Raw genomic sequence first — 6,631 nt, forward strand, 5'->3', positions numbered from 1 at the left:
GACGCACTGTGTTCACAGTGCATGGCATACTCAGTTCCAAACAGAAAAAAAATTGGAAGATATAGCAGACCCCAAGAGATCTCTTTTAGAAGCCTATGAAATAATTATGGCTACAATCTGATGAAAGGCTACTTCACTAATTTTGGAATAAAAACTGAGGGCTGAGGAATTCCTGTAATTAATATTTCTATTATTATGGAGTGTTAAGTCTAATGAAGGATGCAACGCATTCAGAGACAGTTGTCTGACCAATGTTGACAGTGAAACAGATCAATTTTAATCATGTTTAACATTTGGCATCAGCAATTTCCACTTAAGTTACACACCATTCTGACTTGGACTGAAACCACTACTAGTTCATTCACACTGCATCAAAATCCTGAAATATTATTCCCAGAGATGGTTATTGCTGCACCAATGCCAGAGGGACTGCAACGATTCAAGATGGCAGCTTAAATTCTGGTTAGGAATAGGTGACAAATGTTGACATTGTGAATGCTGTTATCATCATATATTTAAAAAAAACGTTACAGGCCTAAAGAGGCTTTTCCACAATTTCCAGAAAACTCCTCACTATAAAGTTTGTGTCCTTATCAACAGTTGCCCTTGCTCCTTTTGTGCAAGACTTAATACATATTAAGAATGAAATTTCTAATTGGGGAAATAGTAAATAAAAATCAAATCATAGCAATTTGAGGAATACACAACCCAAATGTCTGTCATTGAATTATGGGTTTTTTGATGGATTTGGTTGAAAATTATTTTTAAAGTTATTAATTTGATTCACTGTTTGGCCAGTACAGCAATAAACTAAAACTAAAGCATTTGAAATACAATAGCTGATTCTATCCGATTTTGTCCTAAACAGGAAATGTTACGAAAGATAACAAGTTCCGTATTGTAAAAAAAACTTTCCATCAAATATTAATGTTTTGCTATTCTGTTACTTCCAGTATATGTGTGCCTTGCCTCATTGTGCTGGACAGTAAAGTTATTTTGCTGAGACAAAAATACTTTCTTTTTGTTGTAAGAACAAAAGCTGTTTTCCCAATAGCTAGAAATCACTTTCCTGTTTTTCAGCTTCTAGGCTGAGCAAGGTTATGTGCAGTGAGAGAGTATGAGCACCTGGAGAACCAATTTACCTCGTTGTCACACAGACCTGCCTGGAGGTAAGTCTTTCATGTGAACACCTGCTGGGTCTCAAACTTTTGGTGGGGGAGGGGCATGGGTGTAATGAAGTGAGCTCCAACTCCTACTAGTATGAAAATCTAACAATTCGTCTTGCAACTAGAGGACAGCAAAACGCAGAAAATTTCAAACTGCAAAGGAGGAACAGGATCATCCTACCTTGCACAGGCTTGAGTTTTTATTCCTTGGAAAAATGAAATATTGCAAGTTAAAAGGGCTTGTGAAATCAACTATAAGGCTACGCTTAAAATCCATGACAGCACAAAAATCTGTGCACGACGTGCAGATCTGAATAAAGATACTTTTGGAATCCTTTGCATATGAACATGTGGAACAAATACTATTCTTATTGTGAGCCTCATTTTAAAAAGAGATGTCTAAATAATTAATGTCCTGTTGCTTACTGAAAAGGCAATAAATCCAAAAAGAAATGATATTTTGAAATATACACACAACTGCAACATTTTTAGATTAGATTACTTACAGTGTGGAAACAGGCCCTTCAGCCCAACAAGTCCACACCGACCCGCTATCCACCCATTCCCCAACATTTACCCCTTTACCTAACACAATGGGCAATTTAGCATGACCAATTCATCTAACCTGCACATCTTTGGACTGTGGGAGGAAACTGGAGCACCTGGAGGAAACCCACACAGACGCGGGGAGAATGTGCAAACTCCACACAGTCAGTTGCCTGAGTCGGAAATTGAACCCAGGTCTCTGGCGCTGTGAGGCAGCAGTGCTAACCACTGTGCCACCGTGCCACCCCAAATTAGTCTTTCAAATTAGTTGTAGGAATAGAAGACTGGTTCAACTCATTGATCCCCCTACACCATTTAATCATGACTGATTACCAACATCAATGTCACTGTCCTGCCAGAGCTCCATATCAATTGATGTCATGAAATCCAGAAATCTAATGAAATCTTGAAGTACACGAAGGCTGAGCCTCCATACTTGTCTGGGATAGGGAATCCAAAGATTCACAACCATCTGAGTGAAGAAGGTCTTTCTTGGTCTTAAATGTTATACTTCATATTGTACCTCTTGGTTCAATCTCGCCAGCAAGTGAAAACATTCTATTCATATCCACACTGTTATGCACTTAAGAACTTTCAAATAGATAATTCTCATTCTTTAAACTCTGGAGAATATAGGCTCAATTTTCTCAATATCTGAAACAATCCCAGAGATCATAATGGTGAACATCCATTTTACTCCCTTTATAGCAAGTATATCCTTTTCTACATAAGGAGCCAAACTGTGTCTCTTACCTTTATAGTTTTCTTTACTTAAATTTAAGATCCTAGTTTCAGAATTAACTACTTTACAATAAAATTTAATCTTAAATTCTATTATATTATGGTCACTTTTTCTCAAAGGCTCCTTTATAGCAAGTTTATTAATCAACCTGTTCTTATTACTAATGACTAAATCTAAAATAGCCAATCTCAAGTTCGATCTTCAATATGCTATTCGTGAAACCCATTTTACTATCTTAATGCTATGAACATGTAAGTGAAGTAATTCTCCCTTCTAAATATTATTTTCTTTTCAGGACCTATTTGATGTTTCCCATTGCTTCATCTTTCTTCTAATTGTGCTTACTACATTTTTATTTCCTGTTATCAGTTTTACTTCTCTCTAATCTGAGCATTCTTTCAGGTGCCCTTTCCCCTATAATCTAATCTAAACAATCCCTGACAGCAGTAGAAAATTTCCCTGCGATTATGAGTCTCAATTCTGCTGAAGTGTAATCTTCAAGTGTATTTTGTATATCTCCCATTTGCCCCAGAGAAGGTTCTCTTGCCTCAGAAAGCTGTTGCCCCGTTCCCCCCCCCCCCCCACTCCACTACACATGTGTTTAATAAATCCATTCCCCTATTTCTATGTTTACTCAATTGTGGAAAAGGAAACTGTTTTGAGATTACATCAGTGAAGTCCTGATTTTTAATTTCCTTCCGATATCTCTGAAATCTGCTTCTACAGCCTCATTCCCTTTCCCACCAAAGTAATTGGTATCAACACGGACCATGATCTCTGGCTGTTTACTCTCCACCAGAAGAATGTCATGCAGTCATTCCAATACATCTTGTCCTTCATACCAGGGAGACAAGAACATGGGTACAAATATATGAATTTGGAGCAGGAACAGGCATTCAGCTTTGCAGCCTTGCTTCATTATTCAATACGATCATAGCTGATCTGATTGTAACCATAAATCCACATTCCAACATATCCCTGATTACTTTTCAGCATCTTGCCTAATAAGAATCAATTTACCTGTGCCTTAAAATTATTCAAGGACTCTATTTCTACCACTTTTCAGAAACAGAGTTCCAAAGACTCATGATCCTCTGAGAGAAAAAGAAAACATCTCATCCTCCATTAAGACCCTAAAATGAAGTCCATCAGTACCTGGGCAACATACCACCCTGATATCAAGTCTACGGTCACAGGAGTGCCTATCTATTTCACTAATTAATGAATTCCCTACCACTACCACTCTTTCACTCTTCTTTCTATCCTCCACTACTTGTAGTATCAAAGATTTGGTCTTGGATGTGTTCCTTCGAAGAACTATCATCTTCAATATCAAAATTAGAAAACTGATTAGTGAGCCGGATCATTTCATCAGATTCCAGCATTACATTCCTAGATCTCTTATGCTAGCCATTGATCACCCATTCCTTATTTGCCTGCACACTTCTCACCTATGATGTTACTACCTCCTAAACATACTATCATGTCACTCTCAGTTTCACAATGTGCCACAATGATGCCACCTGCTGCTGAACCCCCAGAAGCTAAAACCCAGGTTTCTGAAGTTGGTGACAATTCCTGCACATATGGTTATCTAGGTCACTAGTAGTGATTTCCCACATAATACAGCACTTTCAGTTCCCTCAACTAAGCTACTAATTATGCCTTAATTTTAGGAATATAGAAAATTATTTAATTAAGGGGCTGAGCCTACATTTCATGCTGGTGAAGAATATCTATGCACATCCCAATATTCATTCATGAATATGTAGCTTCATCAACGCTTTTGCTGAATTGAAAGTACTAACAGTGAAGTGACTTGGTTAGAGGGTTGGCTACCGACCAAGTTCTTTATTCCTGTTTTGTACATTACACCGTTGTCATGGATATCCACTTATATTAACTGACATCAATAACCAAATAGCATTTCTCACAGATCCATGTTGGATTGAAACACTGCTGATGAAGAAGGCATCAAAGAAATATATCACTCATTTAATAGATTTCCAAATTAAATCAAAAACTTAGAAATTTTCAAGTAGAGTCATAGAGCCATACAACATGGACCCTTTGGTCCACCTTGTCCATGCTGATCAAACTAAACTAATCCCATTTGTCTGTGCCTGGCCCATATCCCTCTAAACCTTTTTTATTCATGTACCTGTCAAAATGTCTTTAAATGTTGGTAACTATACCAGCACCTATCCTCTTCCTCTAGCAGGTTATTCTATGTAGGTATCACCATCTGTGTGAAAAGGTTGTCCCTCAGGCCCCTTCTAAATTTTTGTCCTCTCACCTTAAAATAATGCCCTCTAACTTTGAACACCATTACTCTCGGGATAAGACTGTACCTATGTCCCCCATGATTTTATAAACCTCTATAAGATCACCCCTCAACCTTGTATGCTCCAGTGAGAAAAGTCCCAGCCTATCTAGCCTATCCTTACAACTCAAACCTTCCAGTCCCAGTAACAGATTTGTAAATCTTTTCTGCACTCTCCAATTTAATAATATCCTTCCTATAGCAGGACGACCTTAGCTGTACACAGTACTCCAAAAGTGACCTCACCAATATCCCGTACAACTTGCAACACCCCAACTCCTATATTCAATGGTCTGAGAAAAGAAGGCGTGTGTGCCAAATGTCTTCTTCAGACCTTCTGTGCCTGTGATGCAACTTTCAAAGAACTATATACCTGAACTCTTATGTCTCTTAGTTCAACAACATATGTCTTTTATAATTTCTCTTTTAGATTTTGATTTTACACTCTGATTTCTGTCCTTCTTCTTCTGAAGTAGAATCCAGAATGGAATGCTTGGTTATCTTCAGTATTATACCAAAACAGACAGTTTTCACGTGTTATTCTATTGTATTGCTTTGGGTGAGCTGACCCCAATCCTGTTTCCTTTCAGTATCCACCCACCATTTCTATTCTGATCAGAACCTTTGTGCATAATAATTGCCAACCAGCTGAAATCAATAATATAAGTCACTCCATCCTTTTATGGCTTTGTTTTGCACTTGCTTTATCAACCATTGGGGATCAGGTTCAAGCTGCTCGAAAAAAATTGAATGATAACATTTTTGCGGAGCTTTGAATTGAAAATTAATCTGTTTTAGTTCTGCTCAATTTCGACAGTGATGATATCCTGCAGTCAGGTGTCAATGAATACCAAATGCCAGAATTTATTTTGGTGTTATGGGAGTTTTTGTCATTGGTCATTCAAATCCTACGTAAAACTATCAATATAACTCTAATTTTGCTTTGATTAAATACTACTGAAACTTTTCTGTGATAATTACACAATTCAGCAATAAAAATGCAAAATGACACGTTTCATTGCTGTTTAATGTTGACACCAATGCCAATGTATTTGAGTTTCCCAGGATCTATCCAGCAGTGCAAAGCAGATCATAACTCAAATCAAATTTAGAGGACTATAATGGCTTTAAAACACATCTGTCATTTCACAATATCCTCATACTTAAGGGTGAGGATTTAATAAAAATAGGGTGTGTCGATTTTTTATGTCCCAATTAGAGATTAGCATAAAGGTCAGCAAAAGGCAGGCACAGAGACAGATGGACCAATGTATTTGCTCTGCCAAACAGTGTGCTTGTTCCCCAGCCTGATCACATCACCTGACCATTTTCCCAGAGGATTTTTATTGAGTTGCAAGATAACCTGCCCACAAACCAGGTAGCCAATTAACATATTGTAGGCTTATAAATCCATTGTTGAAAGCTGACTGGAAGTTTCTCATGAAGAATAGTATAAATGTCTTAAAGTATACTCTCTGTCTGTCTTTGTGCCAATCTCCGCAATAGTGGCCTGCTTGCTTTTGCCATTTTTAAAGTTAAGCTTAAAATTTGGAGAGAGGGCACCTCCATCATAAACATCCTGCTGATTATTCAGAATTGGGTGGTTTCTTACTGGCCCTCTGTATTTGTGAGCCTGTGGACCATACTTAATTGGATGATGAACATACCATCTTGTCATTAATTGGCCAATTCAAAGAACATTACTGCCGACTGATCACTCCCCGCAGTAAGTGAACTTTCGATCCTTGTATGGTCATGGTGGCAGTGTGCTGAGGTCTGTGTGGTAAATCACACTTTTGTGACCCTGATGTTGAATGTTTGCTTTTGCAGTTTGCAATGCAATTTAAAAGAAGA

This window comes from Chiloscyllium punctatum, chromosome 2, assembly GCF_047496795.1.
Source record: "Chiloscyllium punctatum isolate Juve2018m chromosome 2, sChiPun1.3, whole genome shotgun sequence".
Lineage (NCBI taxonomy): Eukaryota > Metazoa > Chordata > Chondrichthyes > Orectolobiformes > Hemiscylliidae > Chiloscyllium > Chiloscyllium punctatum.